This window comes from Octodon degus, unplaced genomic scaffold, assembly GCF_000260255.1.
Source record: "Octodon degus isolate 3935 unplaced genomic scaffold, OctDeg1.0 scaffold00195, whole genome shotgun sequence".
NCBI classification, from domain to species: domain Eukaryota; kingdom Metazoa; phylum Chordata; class Mammalia; order Rodentia; family Octodontidae; genus Octodon; species Octodon degus.
Window position 1 is genome coordinate 4,108,562 of NW_004524771.1, and position 16,363 is coordinate 4,124,924.

The 16,363-nt window shown below is 44.4% G+C and overlaps 1 protein-coding gene and 1 pseudogene across 2 annotated transcripts in view; one reads left to right on the forward strand and one right to left on the reverse strand.

Moving 5' to 3' along the window:
* Positions 1–16,363, reverse strand: part of Snx29 (sorting nexin 29) — a 626,724-nt gene that overhangs the window by 462,266 nt on the left and 148,095 nt on the right. The gene's annotated exons all lie outside the window — the stretch shown is intronic.
* Positions 15,208–15,326, forward strand: LOC111813523 (annotated as a pseudogene).

Genomic DNA, 16,363 nt, shown 5'->3' on the forward strand with positions numbered 1-16,363 from the left:
CCCACAGCCTCTCCAACATTTGTTGTTGGGTGATTTCTTTATGATAGCCATTCTTTCTGGGGTGAGATAATATCTCAATGTGGTTTTAATTTGCATTTCGCAGATGGCTAGTGATGTGGAGCATTTCTTCAAATATTTATTCGCTTCTTTAATTTCATCCTCTGAGAAGTATTGTCTTTTCTTCATACACTGTATTCTCTATATCCTGAGTATGTCTGCCTCTTTCTTTGGTCCTTGGTACCTTCCACTTTTAACAACCAATTCCCATTATCGTGGTTCTTCTAAAACAATGGAACAGGGTAGAGGGATAAGACATTCCAAGGAGACAGAAGAGCCTGACTCAAGTTTCTGAGCCAAGAAGAAGCCTGGTAAATCTGAAAGACTGCCTAAAGGCCAAAGGAACTAAAAAGGGACAGGAAGGTGGGAAGAAGAGGGCATCAGGCAGACTGTGCAGCCATTGACAGCATGTGGATTATGCTTTCTATGCAGGAGAAGGCCAGAGCAGGGTGCCAAGGAAGAGAGGGAGGACACGGGAACATGCACATGCAATGAGTCCATCTCTTCAGCATTCCAGTCTCCAGATATTCTTGTGAATGACCTACTGAATTACAGCCTTGGACACAACAGGAAAAACACTCTTTTCCACTAGGACTGGGTTTTTTTTTTTTCCCTAGGCTATATTGTAGTTTGGGAGTTTTCAAGGGGAACAATACAATATAGGACACATTTCATAATATTATTTCATAATGAATCAACAAAAGAATCATATATAAAGTGCAGGAAATCTGTCAACATACCCAAGACAAAATAATCCAGTTGAGGACCTAGATCCTAATATCTTGCATTAGTCCAGCTGAAAACCTAGAGCTCATAACAATGCCTCCCACAAGTCCATTGGAGGCCCAGAGCACATGACAAAGTCCCATGCAGGCCCACTTCATGGATCTGCGCTGGGAAGGCCCAAAGGTCAGTTGTGGACACTAGAAAATCTGTGCCAGCAGGATGAAGGATCTGAACTGGAGCCAGGAACTAAGATATGAATCAGATCTCCCCCAAAAAAGTACCACAGTCATCCTCAGCAACAGTGAAGTCCCAAGCTCCCCTGAGGATAAAGAAAGCAAAGTTCTCATCAGGAAAGCCAATGTGACAAGCTTCTCCACGAGGCTGAGCAGTGCACCATCTTTCCCTCCAGAGCTAGGAAGCAATACTCAAATTGAGGACCAGAGCTCCTCCACAATGAACCACAGCCATCCTCAGTGACAATGAGGTCCCAAGCTCTTCCTCTGACAAGAACAACCAAGTTCAGTAGGAAAGTCAGTACGACAAGGTCCTCCAACAGAATAGCCCAAGAGAACCAGCAGCTTCCAACAGCTCCAAAGCCTTCTCCAAATAGCTTCCCTAACAGCCTCCAACAGCTTCTCTAGTTCTGCCTCTTACACTGCTGGCAATAATCCTCAGGTACTAGTACAATTCACCTGGGTATAACAAGTTGACCACCAGTTGGCAATGCCACCATCCTAAAGGCAACCATGTCTCAGACCTGGGCAGAAAGTTTGCTGATACTAACCCAGAGCCTAAAAGCTTATAATGGCCCTATTATCTGTGAGGTGACTGACAGTGAGTGGCTTGGGATATATTTAAAAGCCTGGCCTGCGCTTGCGAGAGACCCTCCATGCCTACAGGCTTCTGGAAGCCAGGCAGGTACTAGCAGCCAACCTCACACCCACTCTCCCAGTGTGAACCTCCCTGTTGCTCACTGCTGGGCTCAGCAGGCTGAATGGCAGCACTGAAAGCCTACTTTTGTGTCCACAGGCATCTACAGGCTGGGCCACCAGGGTGAAAGCTACTCATCTAGAAAGAAACAAAAAATCTGTTCCAAGTTCCACCATTAGAGCTAGAAAATTAGTATTTAATCAGTCTGGTACATAGGCACCATGGTGGGGAGCAAGAAAATTAAGCACACAGAGGAGAAATGGCCATCTAACTCTATGAGGGTATAATTGGCTAAGCAGAAATAAAGTGTCTCTACCTCTACCACATATAAGTCACCTGAGTAGAGTGAAAATATTCCAAAAGCAGGGATACAGTACAGAAAGGAGTCATCTGAAACCTTTTGCAATTTTAGACGCACAAGCTACTGCTCCAAAACTTCAGCTCCCATCCCACTCTGCCTCATTGCTAAGTCAGCTTCCCCAGGTACAGCCCCTAGAGCCATAAACTCATGCTCACTTGCCCAGGAAGAAAGGCAGGGGTAATATCACTCCCATGTCATACACAAGGAAACCAAATGCTAAAGAGGTAGAGCTTTGGGCCCTTTCTCAGGAACTTCCCACTGTCTATGGTGCTGGGCTTCTCAACGAAACAGAGGGAAGTTTTCTACGGAACACGTCCCCCTCATGCTCCCGTTGGCAGCAGTTCTGTGGTGAGATCATGAGGGACTTGTTCACAGACAACAGGACTAGTGCAGATGGAAGGCCACTGCTGGACAAGGAAGTAGCTTGGCCTCAGAATAGAGGTTGTGGGATTCAGTGAGGAGGTGGCAGTCTTGTTCTAGGTATCACCAGCTATGTAGCTAAGTAACACAAGGAACCTGCCTGATCCCCAGCTGTGCCATCTGGGCACAGAGATGTATCACCCAACTCACAGGACAGTGATGGGCATTAAGTGAGCTGTGGGCTAGAGTAGCTTCTCCCAGCAAGATGCCCAGACACTGTAGGTACCCAACAAACTTGAGTGCCTCTGGCCTTCTCCTAAAACACAACACAACACTTCCAAGACCTAAAAATCTAGAATTGAGTTCACACCCAAATGCAGTGACTCCTTCCACTGCACCTGCTGCTTGCTCTCCAATTGTCAAGTCCAGTTTAGGCACCCTTCTCTCACCAAGTCTTCCCATGGCCAGCCAGGACACTTCTCACAAGGATAGGCATTGACCTACATCTCAGCCCCAAGAAGAAGGTGGCATTCTCTCTCTTCCTCATCTCCACTGGGACTTCTCAAAGAGTATCAAGAAAGGTTAGTAACTGTCAACTGTTTCTGTCACCAGGAGCACTTCTCCTGCCCTGAAGACTATCCAAGAAGAGCCAGGCCTTCGGATCACAGGCTGTCTGCCACCTTAGCCGTTCTCTTTAGAACAGCAAATAGCAATTGATACTTCAACAGAAAAATCTCTATGGCTCAACACTAACCTTGTCCTTTTCCCCTTGCTTTTCTAGATACTCCTAAGACATTTCTAAGTCATATCCCAGGAGTATCAATCAATCCTCAGCTTTTAAATTTCAACAACAGTTCTCAAATTCATTTCACTTCATCAGCGTCTGCTTCTATCACTTAAAACAAGCTCATTCATCCCTCTGAGATAGTTTCTTCATGCCTAACCAGAACCCTGGATGTTGGATAAAAGAACACCTCCCTGCAGAGTCACTTATAGGGAAGATGAAGCACCAGCATCAGCAAAGGCTTGGCACAGGGTGGCCCTTGAAGCATCCACACAACCAACCTCACATGCTTCTCCTGTGACCATGTAGCCAACAATACTAACCACTCACAAGGTGCCAGGTACTTAAAAACTGTACTGCAAGTTGTGGTCCTTTCCTGGGCTAGCATTCCAGGGTATAGTACTCTCTTGTGGTGCCAGGCAGCAGTAGGAAGCCACAGCTCCCAGTCAGTCTTGTAATCACAAAGGGAAACAAGCAGCACTCTTGTGTACTGGGTTGCTAAGCCACAACGTTTGGTAGGTTTGATGTATTCAGTCAATTTTTCACATAAGATATTTTCAATATATGATGGGAACTGTAAGCCCCAGGGAGCATCTTCACATGGAAGTAAAGAGAAATGATCCCTGCTCCTGCCCTCAAAGGGATTGCAAACTGAGGCCAAGGAGGCCATCAAGGAAGTGGAAGATACCCAGAGACATGGACAAAGATGAGCAGAGAGTGCTGTTACCCAACATCTGTGGGATAAGAAGCATCAAGAAGAACTCCTCGGCCAGGCAGGTGCTATTGCCTCACCCCAGTACTCTGGGAGGCTGAAGCAGGGTAATAGCAAGTTCAAGCCCAGCCTAGGTAATTTAGCAACTTAGACCCTATCTCAAAATTTAAGAAAAGGACTGGGGATGTAGCTCAGTGCAAAGGTCCTAGGTTCAATTCTCTGTGCCACAAAGGAGGGGGGATGTAAACAATTGTTCCCTGGGCTGAGAATGTGACTGAGCAGTACAGCACCCACTTTGCGTGCACAAGGCCACAAAGTCCATCCCCAGTACTGCAAAAATAATAATTAAAACCTGAATAACAAAAACAACTATGGGAAAAAGAAAAAGTTTCCTTAGGGGAAAAACAATCATAAAAGACTCAAAATAGTATAAAAGACCCACAGGCAGAAAGTACTGTATGGGTGGGGCCAGGAGTCAGAAGCAGGAGGAACTGGAAGCAAAGAGCCTTCTACAGTTCCCACTTTCATTCTCAGGTTTACAGCTACATACAGCCATGCCATCAGCTCAGCTACAGATGACCGGCCGGCACACAGAAACATCCAGACTGTCAGAGGTCCCAGTTTTTCCACTAAATTCAAATGTTTCATGGGTTTTCTTTGTTTTGTTTTGTTTTGTTTCTGAGACAAGGTCTCGCTATGCAGTTCAAGCCAACCTTGTGCTTACCCAGGCTGGTGTCGAACTTGCAGCAATCCTCCTGTCTCAACCTCCCAAGTACTGGGATTACAGGCATGCGTCACCACACCTGGTTCAAAGGCCCCACAGCACACAGGTCCAGGGACTGAACTGAGGGACCCTGCACTTGCCAGGTCATTATTTATGCCTCTGAGTTATCTGTGCAAACCCTTATTTTTTTTTTCTTTAAACACAAAAATCTCTAATTGCTAAATATTGGCAACTTTTTGTTTTAATGTTTTCAATACTTTACAGTGCAAACAAATTCTCTATAAAACAGTTTGAAAACAATGGTCATAAACAAATAAAAAGAACCAAGGATGCACACTGCAGAGAACTAAAGGTTGTTGGCCTTCTGTTTCACGATTAAGGGCAGGGAGGAGATGCAGAGATGATGGGAGCAAAGGCTGCTCATGGCATGTCCAAGACTTGATCCCAGAGGAACAGGCAACTTCTGAAGGCTTTTTTTTTTTTTTTTTTTTTTTTTTTTTTTTTTACTCTTCAAAATATAATTAAGTTTAAAAATAAACTAGGGATTTTTAGTGTTGTCTTTTTGAGATAGAGCTTCTCTATGCAGGTCAGGCTTGCCTTGAACTTACTCTGTGGTCCAGACTGGCCTCTAACTCACAGAGATTCTCCTACCTCACCCTCCCAAGCACTGGGATTACAGGCATACGCCACCATGCCCTGGAAGGTCTTTCTTTAAATGCCACTAAGTGACTGTACCAGTGTAAAATCCTATCTGACTTAAGCCAGTGCTCCTCAGGGGCCTTTGCTACAGCAGCTGAGAGACAGCCTAACATACTACATGTGCAATTTTCAGCAAAGCAATCAAGGCATAGTGAGGGTAGCTCTTCAGCCCCATCTCTCATCCCACACAGGCTGGGGTAAGCAAAGGAAATTTCTAAGGTCTGAAGTCTCCAGTGAAAGCATCTCATATCATAAGCTGTGATCATTTTGCTTCAGAATCTCCCCCTCCCCCTCATGCTATATAGATGAAGACACTTGCTCTGTCCCTCCGGAGGAACTAAGCATCAGTGAAGACAAATGACAGAGAGACAATCAATCATTCTCCATCCCCTCCTATGGAAGGCAGGCTAGATGCCCACCACTGAGCATTCTATTCAATAAGATTGGGGTCCCTAGCCCCGAATTCTCAACTCAATCTCCTGAATTTAATATCAATGCAAAGGAAACTTTGCAAAACTCTTCCCTCCATTACTCAGAGTGTCAGGACCACACTGACAAGGCTCTCCTGAGAAGAGGGAAGAGGGACTGTGAGTCCCCCAAAATACAGACAGCACTGTCTCCACTTTAATTCTCTACCATTAATGCATCACCTGAAGAATAAGATAGCTCACACTGTGGTACTTCCTAGAAGAAGAAAACTCTAATTTAAACTAAAGGATCAATTTTCAATAAGGATGTGGGTGCATTATTTTTTTTCTTCTAAAACATGCTTTTAAGATGAGATTCTTAGCTGAGCCTAGTGGTACATGCCCATAATCCCAGCAGTCAGGGGCCTTAGGCAGAAAGATCACTGTAAGTTCAAAGCCAGCCTGGGCTATACAGTAAATGCAAGGACAGCCTGAACAGTGAAGACTGTGTATTAAAAAAGAGAGAGAGAGAGACATTTTTAGCATATCCTGGCTTCATATTTGGGTTAGCTGTAGCCCTCAGTGAAGAAAACTGCTCACTCAAGTCAGAGAGAATTGAGGCTGACTTCCTTGAAACTTCCAAAGTAAACCCGTCTCCTTCTAATGTGAATGAGCCAAGAACAACAAAAGAGAAGCCTTAATAAAACACAAATAGAGCCAAGCTCTGAGCCAACTCAACACACCTGAAGAGTCAGATCACACTGACATTCCCAGCAGACACAAAAATGCAACAGTACAAAGCAATTTTCACAATCTCTGCAGTTCCTTTTCCTCAATATCATTTCTCTTCTAAAAGGCACAGGATGCTCCAAATGCAATATGCAGGAATCAAGATTTTTAACAAGCAAAGGTGGGCATGGTGGCACATGACTGCAACCCCAGCACTTGGGAGTTTGAAGCAAGAGAATCACCAGGAGTTCGAGAACAACCTGGGTGACATAATGAGTCTAGGCCACCCTGAACTACACAGCGAAAACTTGTCTCAAAACAAATCAACAAAAATAGAAGAAAAAAAAATTTAACAAAATATTTCATTGAAAAATATAACAGGTTTCCAGTGTTCAGAGATCAGAGCATCAATCATCTCATTTGCTATATAGAATATTCAAGTACAGTGCAGGAAAAGGATGGACTAATCCAAAGCTAACCTAGAGTGATCCCATACAAAGCCAAATTGCCAGGCAACTTGAACAAGGAAAAAGTAGCAACCAAGAAACCACACAGTTGCCTCAAAGAATGCTAGCCAAGATGATCTGTGCTTGGTTTTCCTTGAGAAGACCTCCTGCCACTAAGTACCACAAGCATCATGGCATACCCTGATTTTCAAACAAGGCACATCACTGTGGTGGTGTGAGGTGGTCTGAGGACCAAGCAGTAGCCACAGTTTCAAGGAGTGAAGAAGGGGCAGTGCTTCATCTGGAATTGGAGGCTTAAGTTTCCAATTCCAGGAAACCACAGTGAACATTAGCTCAATTTTTCAAATATAGTTGATCGTTTTGTCAGTAAATCTAGAAGGGTTCTCATCACACACTTAGGGCTCTGAGAATGAAATGATGATAAATGGATATAAGGATATAAAAAGAAAACACTCTCCTTTTCTCATTATTACCAAGGGGCACCATGACTACAAGAATGGCTACCAATATAAAATGACTGAAATTAATTGAGGGAGGTCAGCTGTTTATTAGAAGGGAAACAGAATAAGAGAGAAGCTAAGGGTTCTAATAAGGCTGGGGGGGGCGGGGGGCACTCAAGGTCCAGAAGGGCAATCTTCAACTACTCTAGGACGAGATCAACAGATCATTTCTAAAATGTGCCCAGTCAAGAAGCCTGAGGGCCGGCCAAATAGCCCAGCAAATTAAAGCACCTGCAAGCAGGCACAGGGACCAGGGTTCAATCCCTGGGCCTGCCATGTCAGCCACACCCCCGGGGAGTGCTGAGCCAGCAACTGAGACTGGGCATGGTGGGACCTGTAATCCCAGCTCTTGGGAGGCTATAAACAGGCGGATTACTATGAGTCTGATCAAGTAGTGAAACCTTGAACACCCTGTAGGCCCTTCCCTAAAATACAAAAAAGAAAGAAGAAAAGAAAAGAAATGATGCTGAGTAAGGAAGAGTATTTAGGTGCAGTGGTAACAGCTAGAAGACTAAAAAGCATGGTCCCACTTTAGGAGAAACAGACCTAGAACTGCAAAGAGCTGAGTCAAGGACAGATAATCCTGTCATCCACATGGGCAGCATAGCTCATTACAATTCGGAAAAAAATCTCACAGTTCATTTTCAGAAGATCCTTGACACCACCCCACCCCCACCCCGTGGAACAAAGATCACCTCCCCATTTCTCTTAACCGCCCCCAGTCCGCCCACAGCCAGCTCTCCACCCTCTGGCCGGCCAGATCTCAGTCTCATTGCATCACCCTGATGTTCTAATGCCCCTCTCATAGTAAAAGCCAAACCACCCCACCTGCCTGATCTCCCACCACCCCTCATTCCCTCTGCCTGGACCCTTCCAAAGGCACAGATCAGCCAAAGTTGCCAATCAAACCAGTCTGACTACAGCAACTAACCAGTAGGAAGAATGTATGCAATGTGTTAATTATTGAAACTGTCATACCAACTTGGTTTGAAACTGTCTCATTGCTATTTCTCAATAAAATTATGGAAAAAAAAAAAAAAAAAAAAAAAACAGTTTGACTAGGGCCTCACCCACAGGCCAGAAGTCCATTTTGGGTCATCCTTGAATTGCATCAAATGGTTACATAAGCTGCTGCCTTGCCCAGCTCAGGGACAGCCCACTAGAAACCTCAAAACTAAAAGGAACTAGAGCTTAATAAGCAGTTTTCCTGCACACCTGGAAACAAAGCAAAGCCAGAGTTCTTAAGGAGGTCAGGACAAACACATCAGACCAAAAATAAAACGATAAAACTAAAAAAAAAAAGATCATGTTTCCAAGCACACAAAAAGACCTGAGAAGGGTTAGGAAGATAGCTCAGTGGTATAAACGCCTGCCTGGCAAGCACAAAACCCAGGTTCAACTCCTGGTACCACATGTCATGCTCACCCACCGTGCCAGCCCTGAAACTGGGTGTGATGGTGTATGGCTGTAATCCCAGAGCTGGGGAGGCTGAGACAGGAGGATCATTAGGAGTCCACGATGCATAGTGAGACCCTGTACCAAATAAATAAATCATTTTTTTCAATGTCTGAAAAAGAAAGAAAAGAGAGTTTGCTACCATCCCAGGCAGAGGAAATCTTGGAGGACAAGGAGAACAGTCAGTAGCAGAGGTGGTCCTGAAATACAGACAGTAAAAATACCCCTGAAACAGGCCTGGGGCAGGGTCTTGGGTGGCACTAAAACACATCTTCCAGGGACTAAGTGCCAGGCTGTGAATCCTAGCTCTGTCAGCCAGCAGCTGTGAGATGCAGGGTAGGTTACTCTCTGTGCCTCCTTCTCTGTGCAAAATGGGGAGAACAGCAAGCTCTCTTGGGATTGCTGCATCAGTGAGTTAGCATGTGACAGGGGCAGGTAGATACTTAGGAATGCCATCACTGTCACTTCCTCAAGTGGTGACAAAACCAGTAGCATGGCACAGTACAGAAGTGTGGCTCGGATTATTCTTAGGCTGTCTCTGCAAACCACAGGCCCTCCCTCCTTACCCAGCAGCCTTATCTCCACAAAGCCTTCTAAAAACATTTTTGTTTGTATTTTTGAAACAGGATATTGGCTGTGTTGTCTAGGCTAAATGCAAACTCATGATCCTTCTACCCCAGCCTCCTAAATAGCTGAGACTACAGGCAAATACTATAGTGCTGGCTTGCAAAACTCTAAGCCCAACACCCCCACATGACACTATGCTCTTGCTCCTCATTTGCCTCCTACACCTCAGCCATACCAGCCTCATCGCATTCAACCTCAGGAGTCTCATCAGTTGTTCCCATTCCTGGTAGCAGCAGTGAGAAAACACAAGTCTGCATTAGTGACAACACCCAGCCCTGGGTGAGACGTCACTGCAGGACTGAGAAACATGACCACTATATTTCTTACTCCACAGGCCATTCTCCTAAGGGAGGTAGGTGGCAGCAGATCACTATGTGGTGGTTCAGTCTCGACAGGTAACAACACATTACTCCCACGTGGCTCAATGGCCTTCCCTTCCCAATTCAGCCGCTTTTTATTTCTTTCATTATTTTAACAAGAATGTGACTTCTTTGGGGTATAGTCCACCTAATAAGAATTAGTGTCTTCTATGTACTGAGTGTACTGTCACAAGTACTTACTACAGATTAATTTGCTTAGTCCCCAGAGCTGCCTATATTACCAGTATTCCCATGCATGTCAATGATGGAGAAACTGAGGCACAGGGCTTATGAGTGGCACAGCAGGATCTCCAACCTGGGCTCCTACCCACCAAGAACAATGTTTGGCCTGTGATAGGTGCTTAATAAATGTTTGTGGAATGAATAAATAAGCTATGAAAAAGTGAGGACTATCTAAATTCCATATGAGCTTCCAATTACTAAACAGTCACTGGAGGCATAGTAGGTAAAATTCAGAGGGAAAGGAAGTTGCTAACATCAAGGATCTATGCAGCTGCATTACCTACATTTACTCCCCACAATTAAGGCTCAGATGCATCCAGTTTAACAGCTGCTGCCCCACTAGCTCATCCCAAAATTTTATCATCAAACTCTCAGCCACACAATCGGCCGGCCACTATGTCCTGCCACCCCTTCTGAATCATTAGCGCAGCACTCCAGCTTCATCTCTCAGGCTGCTGAGTATTCGGAATTGTGTTGCCAGGCGACAAGCAGATCGCCTCATCGGTACTAAGAATCCCTTCCAATAATAGCAGAGAGAAGAAAAGGATGCACTCAACAAAGCCACCTGGCAAGGAGGGTGTCTTTCTTGCCCTCTCTGACCTGGCTCAAGATTCAAAGTGATGACAAAAAGAAAACAATTGAGTTAATTGTCTGGGCTCATCTCTCTTCACCACCTATAATTCTCATCCACCTAAAAGAAGCAGAAGGCAGTGATTAGGACTCAACAGCCAAATAAATACCCTTGGCTAATCAATTATATCTCATAAAAAGCAACGACAAACGAGAAATATTTTCTAATTAGCTGAATACTCCCTTATATAACAGGACCAGACACCCATACCTCCCTTTCAAAAGCCATTGACAAGACATGAATTGCGTGCTGATGGCAATAGGCTGCTCTGTGTACACTCAAAGCCTCTCATCTAGAAAAGACCATTGGTTCCATTACTACCACCATGCTCCCTCCCTGTTAAAAATAAGACACCAGCATGGGACAGCAAAATTGAGACAGCAAGGACCACCACTGCAGATGGGAAAATACAACAAAGGTGACAGAGAAATGGCCACGGCGCCCCCTGGTGGCTCTGATGCTGATCTTCTGCTATCAATAAGGGCTAAGCCACTCTGTTACAACTATTAGCTCCCAAATAAGCAAACATTCCATTCCAAAGAAATTAAGTCAAGAGCAAAGGATCTCAGCTGTCTATAAGATGAGGCAGGTACAGTGGCACACGACTTAACTGCTACACTCAGGAGGCTCAAGCAGAATTGCAGCAAGTACAAGGCCAGCCTGAATGACATAGCAAAACCCTGTCTCAAAAACACCAAAGACAGTGAAGGAGAGAGGGAGACAGGGATGGAGGGAGGGACATAAAATGACAAAATTGATATAAATACCAATAAATATCTGAATCAATTTTTGGTAAGTTAACATTACAATAATAGACGTGTGTGCTTAATATGAATTTGTTGGGACATGCAACACGTGTTTACCCTCACATACCCACAGTTCCCATAGATCATCTTCAGTCCAAATACCCAATATCAAATGCTTTCTGGGATCTCTCATTTCAATTAGGTCCACTTCTCCCTAAATTTTCTTCTCTGGGCCACATGGCAGACAGATACCTATACAATTCCAAGAACACTGCTTCCTGTCTCCTCCCACCTCAAGAGTTTCTTAGTCTTGGCACTCCTGTACTTTCTGACTGAATCGTTCTCTGCTGTGGGACAGTCCTGTGTACTACAGAATGTTCTGCAGCCTCCCTCTACCCACTAGACACCAGGAGGACTGTCATCCAAGCCATGACAACCAAGTGTTCACTGTGGGTTAAAAGAGCCCCATCTGAGAACCACATCCTATCTGATCATTTCCAATCTTAATGCTGCCAGCCTCATAGCAGAAGTGTATAGACTGATTAACTAGAGGAAAGGTTAAGAATAGGTGTCCAGGAAACGTCACGCTTTGGGGACCTCTATAAGAGGGATGATTTCAGCAAAATGGGAAGTTGGATCTGCTCACTGGATCTGCTCAACAATGTCCAAATACTGTTTTTAGGATGACTGGCCAACAATGTACTCTTTGCAGGCATTAATAATTTAACATGCTAATATTCCATTGGTTTTCCCAATTTTTTTTATCAAGTTCTAATTTACAGTCTCTTCTGAGTACTTTTCATATATTACTTCATTAAATCTTCATAACTCTGTCAGATAGGTACTCTTAGCCCCAGTTTTCCAGATTAGGCCTAGATAACACTGCTAGTACACAGAGTAGTAGGGGTAAGAGCACTCCCAGGCTAGTCAGATTTAGGAGCAGCAGACACAGAGCATCACAATCAATATAAGGACTGCCACAGACACTGTATGTGACTGCCACAGACAGCACTGCTGATGTTTCTTTTATCTAAAGTCTGTGACCTTGTGAAGGTGAGCAATGAAAGAAAGGAACTTGTGCCCAGAAAAATCTATCTATATATACAAATACACAATTACAGTTTTGCACACAATTGCAAGAGACTTCTGAAGTCTCAGAAACTATCTATGGGCCTCCACTATAGTTCTCAGGTACAGTAGATCCCACTCTGTCTAGACACTTGATATATCCATGAGAACCTTGCAGATATGCTACCCCCATGTAGATGGACTAAGAGGCTGACTTTGGAGAAATCAGGGCATTTGTCCAGGTCACACAGCTCTTGTCAGCCATGCCAGAGTTTTCCTCAACCCTGTACTCTGCACAGCATAAGCCTGCCACTCAGTTCATCCATGACCTCCAACATCTATTAAAGTATACAATGCATGCAGTCCAAAAAGAATCTGCACACTTCATCTTGTAGTCACTCTGATGACAAGGTTGGCTATGACTATGCAAGGGCTGCTAGTCACTTAGAATTAAACCTGAAGAAGACATGGGTCTTTCACAAAGAAGTGTGCTTATTCTCCTTCCCAACCCAACTGTGTATATCAGCCAATACCCAGCCTAGGAATAAACAGCTACAGGACAAATACCAAAGCAAGATGTTGGCGGGGGAGCAAGATGTTTATCCATACTAGCTCACCTACCTACCCACAGATCATTGAACAGTACCTGAATTATCATTACATTTGCAAAGGAGAGAGTAATCAAGGGAAAATGAGATACCTTTCTTTGACCCCAAAGCAGCTAACAGGTTCAGATCATTACAAACACTCAGACTCCAACAATGTGACTCTTTAATAATCCCCACAAATAAGAATGTGGCATCAGCTATTTTTCCAGAACAATGGGTAGAATTAAAACAATTTTTGAATACAGCCTCCTCCCCTTCCATGGCAATTGGGGAAATGAAGGTGTAGAGACATCAGAGCTCCACTGCTGAACAAAATGTTGTATACATATACAATGGAGTATCACTGAGCCATGAAGAAGGATAAATTGGAGTCACCAGTAGGAAAACAGATGCACCTTGAGACCTTAATGCTAAGTGAAATAAATGAAACACAGGGAGTTAAATATCACATGGTTCCTCTTATATGAGAAACCCAAAGTACAAATAATCTAAGAGCAAAATAAAAAATAGATGCAACACATACATGTATTAATTCCCATGATCAATATATTGTCATAAACATATACTAACAAAAAAGGGGGGGAAAGAATAAAAAGAGATCCACTACTACCCTGTACAGCCAGCATCAAAACCAAGAAGTGAGGGTTTCTAAAGCCACCTTCCTGCACTCTGACACAAAGGGAAAGCGAAGATTCACTCACTTGTTCACTCCCTTAGCAACTCACATTGACACATCTACTAGAGATAGTAGCGACTGTGTAAGCCACACTCGGGGACCTGGATTCCATCTGTTGCTACTGGCGACTTCTTTCAGTTTTCACCCTCATTAGAACTATAATCAGCAGTCCCTTCCTTTCTTCCCTCTTTCCTTCCACACAAATGTTTCCTGAGCAACAAACATGCAGCAAGCAGGATTCAGGACTCCAGGAATGCAGCAGTGAACAGGCCTAGCTTCTGCCCTCCAGCAGAGGACACAGGAAACACATGAAAAAAGTCTATTCAGGTCATCGGGGGGATCTGAAACCCAAAGTCAACAGCTATAAGCAAGCCAGGTGGTGTGATGTGATGAATGTGGGATGAGCTCTTTCAGATGGTGGCCAGGGAAGGGAGGCCTTCTGCAGTAGAGCTCATCTGTCTGGAGGCTATTACACAGTGCCACAGACTGGGCGACTCAGAAAGAGTGAGCATTTAGCTTTCACTGTGCTCAAGACTGAAGCCTCAAATCAAACGAGGGAAGATCTGCTGTCCGCAAAGGGCCAATGTTCTGGTTTACCTCTGGTTCACATCTCACTATGTCCTCACGTGTCAAAAGGGGCTGATGAACTCTTAGGGGTGCCATTTATGTACTTGATCTTAGCCAAAAGGTCAAAAAGTGAAAGGGAGGTCTTATTTATGAGGCACCTTTCACAGAGGCTTCATTTTCACAACCTAATCACCTTCCAAAGGTCTCACCTCCCAACACCATCACCTGGGTGTTAGGATTTTTGACACATGGATTTTAAGAGGACATAAACATTCAGTCTTAAAATACTGTAGTGGACCAGAATGCTCTGCTGTGAGGGCAGGGTAATCCAAAAGCTTTTGGGTTCCCAGGAACAGCAGGGAGAAGAGGAAATGTCAACCCTGGCTCTACCGTGTTCTAGAAGCACAGCCCTTACAAGAGCCACTCCAAGCCTCAGCTCCCTCAACTGTGAAAGTAGGCTTGCACTCTGAGATGCTGCCAAAACTAAGCAGTAAAAAAGCTTGGTTTATAGTAGGCAAAATAAATGAAGATATATTCAAATCTTACTCTTTTCAGGTACTCTTTGAAGGAAAATCTGGACTTGCCACAAAAATAAAAATAAACCTATAGGGAGATTTGATGAACCCCCTACACACACACCCTACTCTCAAATAGAATCCCATAAATGCAAAAAAGAGCCTGTTGCTTGGAATAATATCACTTTCTGAAAATTTTCAAACAGATGACACTGGATATTGGCACTGATTGCCTTTTATACTGTCCCAGCTTTCCTGGGCAATAGCCTGACTCTTAAGAATTAACAGATGCCAACACACCCAACAGGAATTTAGGGTCACTGTGACAAGGGGCACAACACTTGTGACTTCCCTGTGAGCAAAGGTCCCACACATGTACTCCATACACTTCCACATGGCTTCTGGACAGCGCCAATGTGACAAGGCTCTGCAGCATTTAGTGAGGGAGGTAGGCATTGTCCACTGATCCATGGTGATCCATGGAAGTCCTAGAAGTAAAGACTGAATTTCTATTTTCAATAAATTAAAAATAATAACAAATAAAAATAATTCTTCTTTCCAAAAAAAAAAAAAAAGAATTAACAGATGCAACTCTCACCAGCTGTGGAAGCTTTAGGGAACTCATAAGGCTCCAACAGCAGAGAATGTCTGGCTTAACACTTCAGCTGTGGACCTTCACATAAATGTACCTTAGTGCACTAAATCTTTAGAACAGCTCTGAGAAGCCAGCTAAGTATCCTCATTCTTCAAATAAGAATCAGGGCCCCTCCACACCACCCAAGGACCTTTCTGTTGTAGCACAGAGCTCATCTCTAAATCGCATGGCTGAGGACACCAATGAAACTTCAACTTGAGAGAATATAATCCAGGACTCACACACACACACACACACACACACACACACACACACACACACCATGAGACACCAGAAAGGCCCTCAAGGACTCTGTGTGCATGGGAAAACTAATAGAAAACACAGGAAAGTGCCGAGGAACATGCAGCTAAATGTGCTTTAAATCATACATAGGCTTTAGAGAGTGCTCTGCCGGAGCAAGTGACACAGTTCCATCACACTGCTCAAACCCTCCTCCAGCTTCCCCTGCACATGGAATCAACTCTCAATTAATCACCCTCTCTGGCACCTTCCTACCCAGCTCTTTCCTCTCACCTCTACCCAGCACACACTGTCACCAGCCACCAGCACAAGGGGCCAACCTGCTTCATCCTGTAACCTCAGCTCCACTCTCACCTCAGAGAGCCCTTCCCTGACAAGCCCCCTTAGCAGAGGCGCTATATTAGCATGTGATATCATGTGCAAGGATGGGTTCATGGGTCTGTTAACTTTGCTGCTGTTTGGCCCCTCACTGGTCTGGCAACTTTGGAGGAGGACTTTGGCCTCTTCTTCTTCCCTG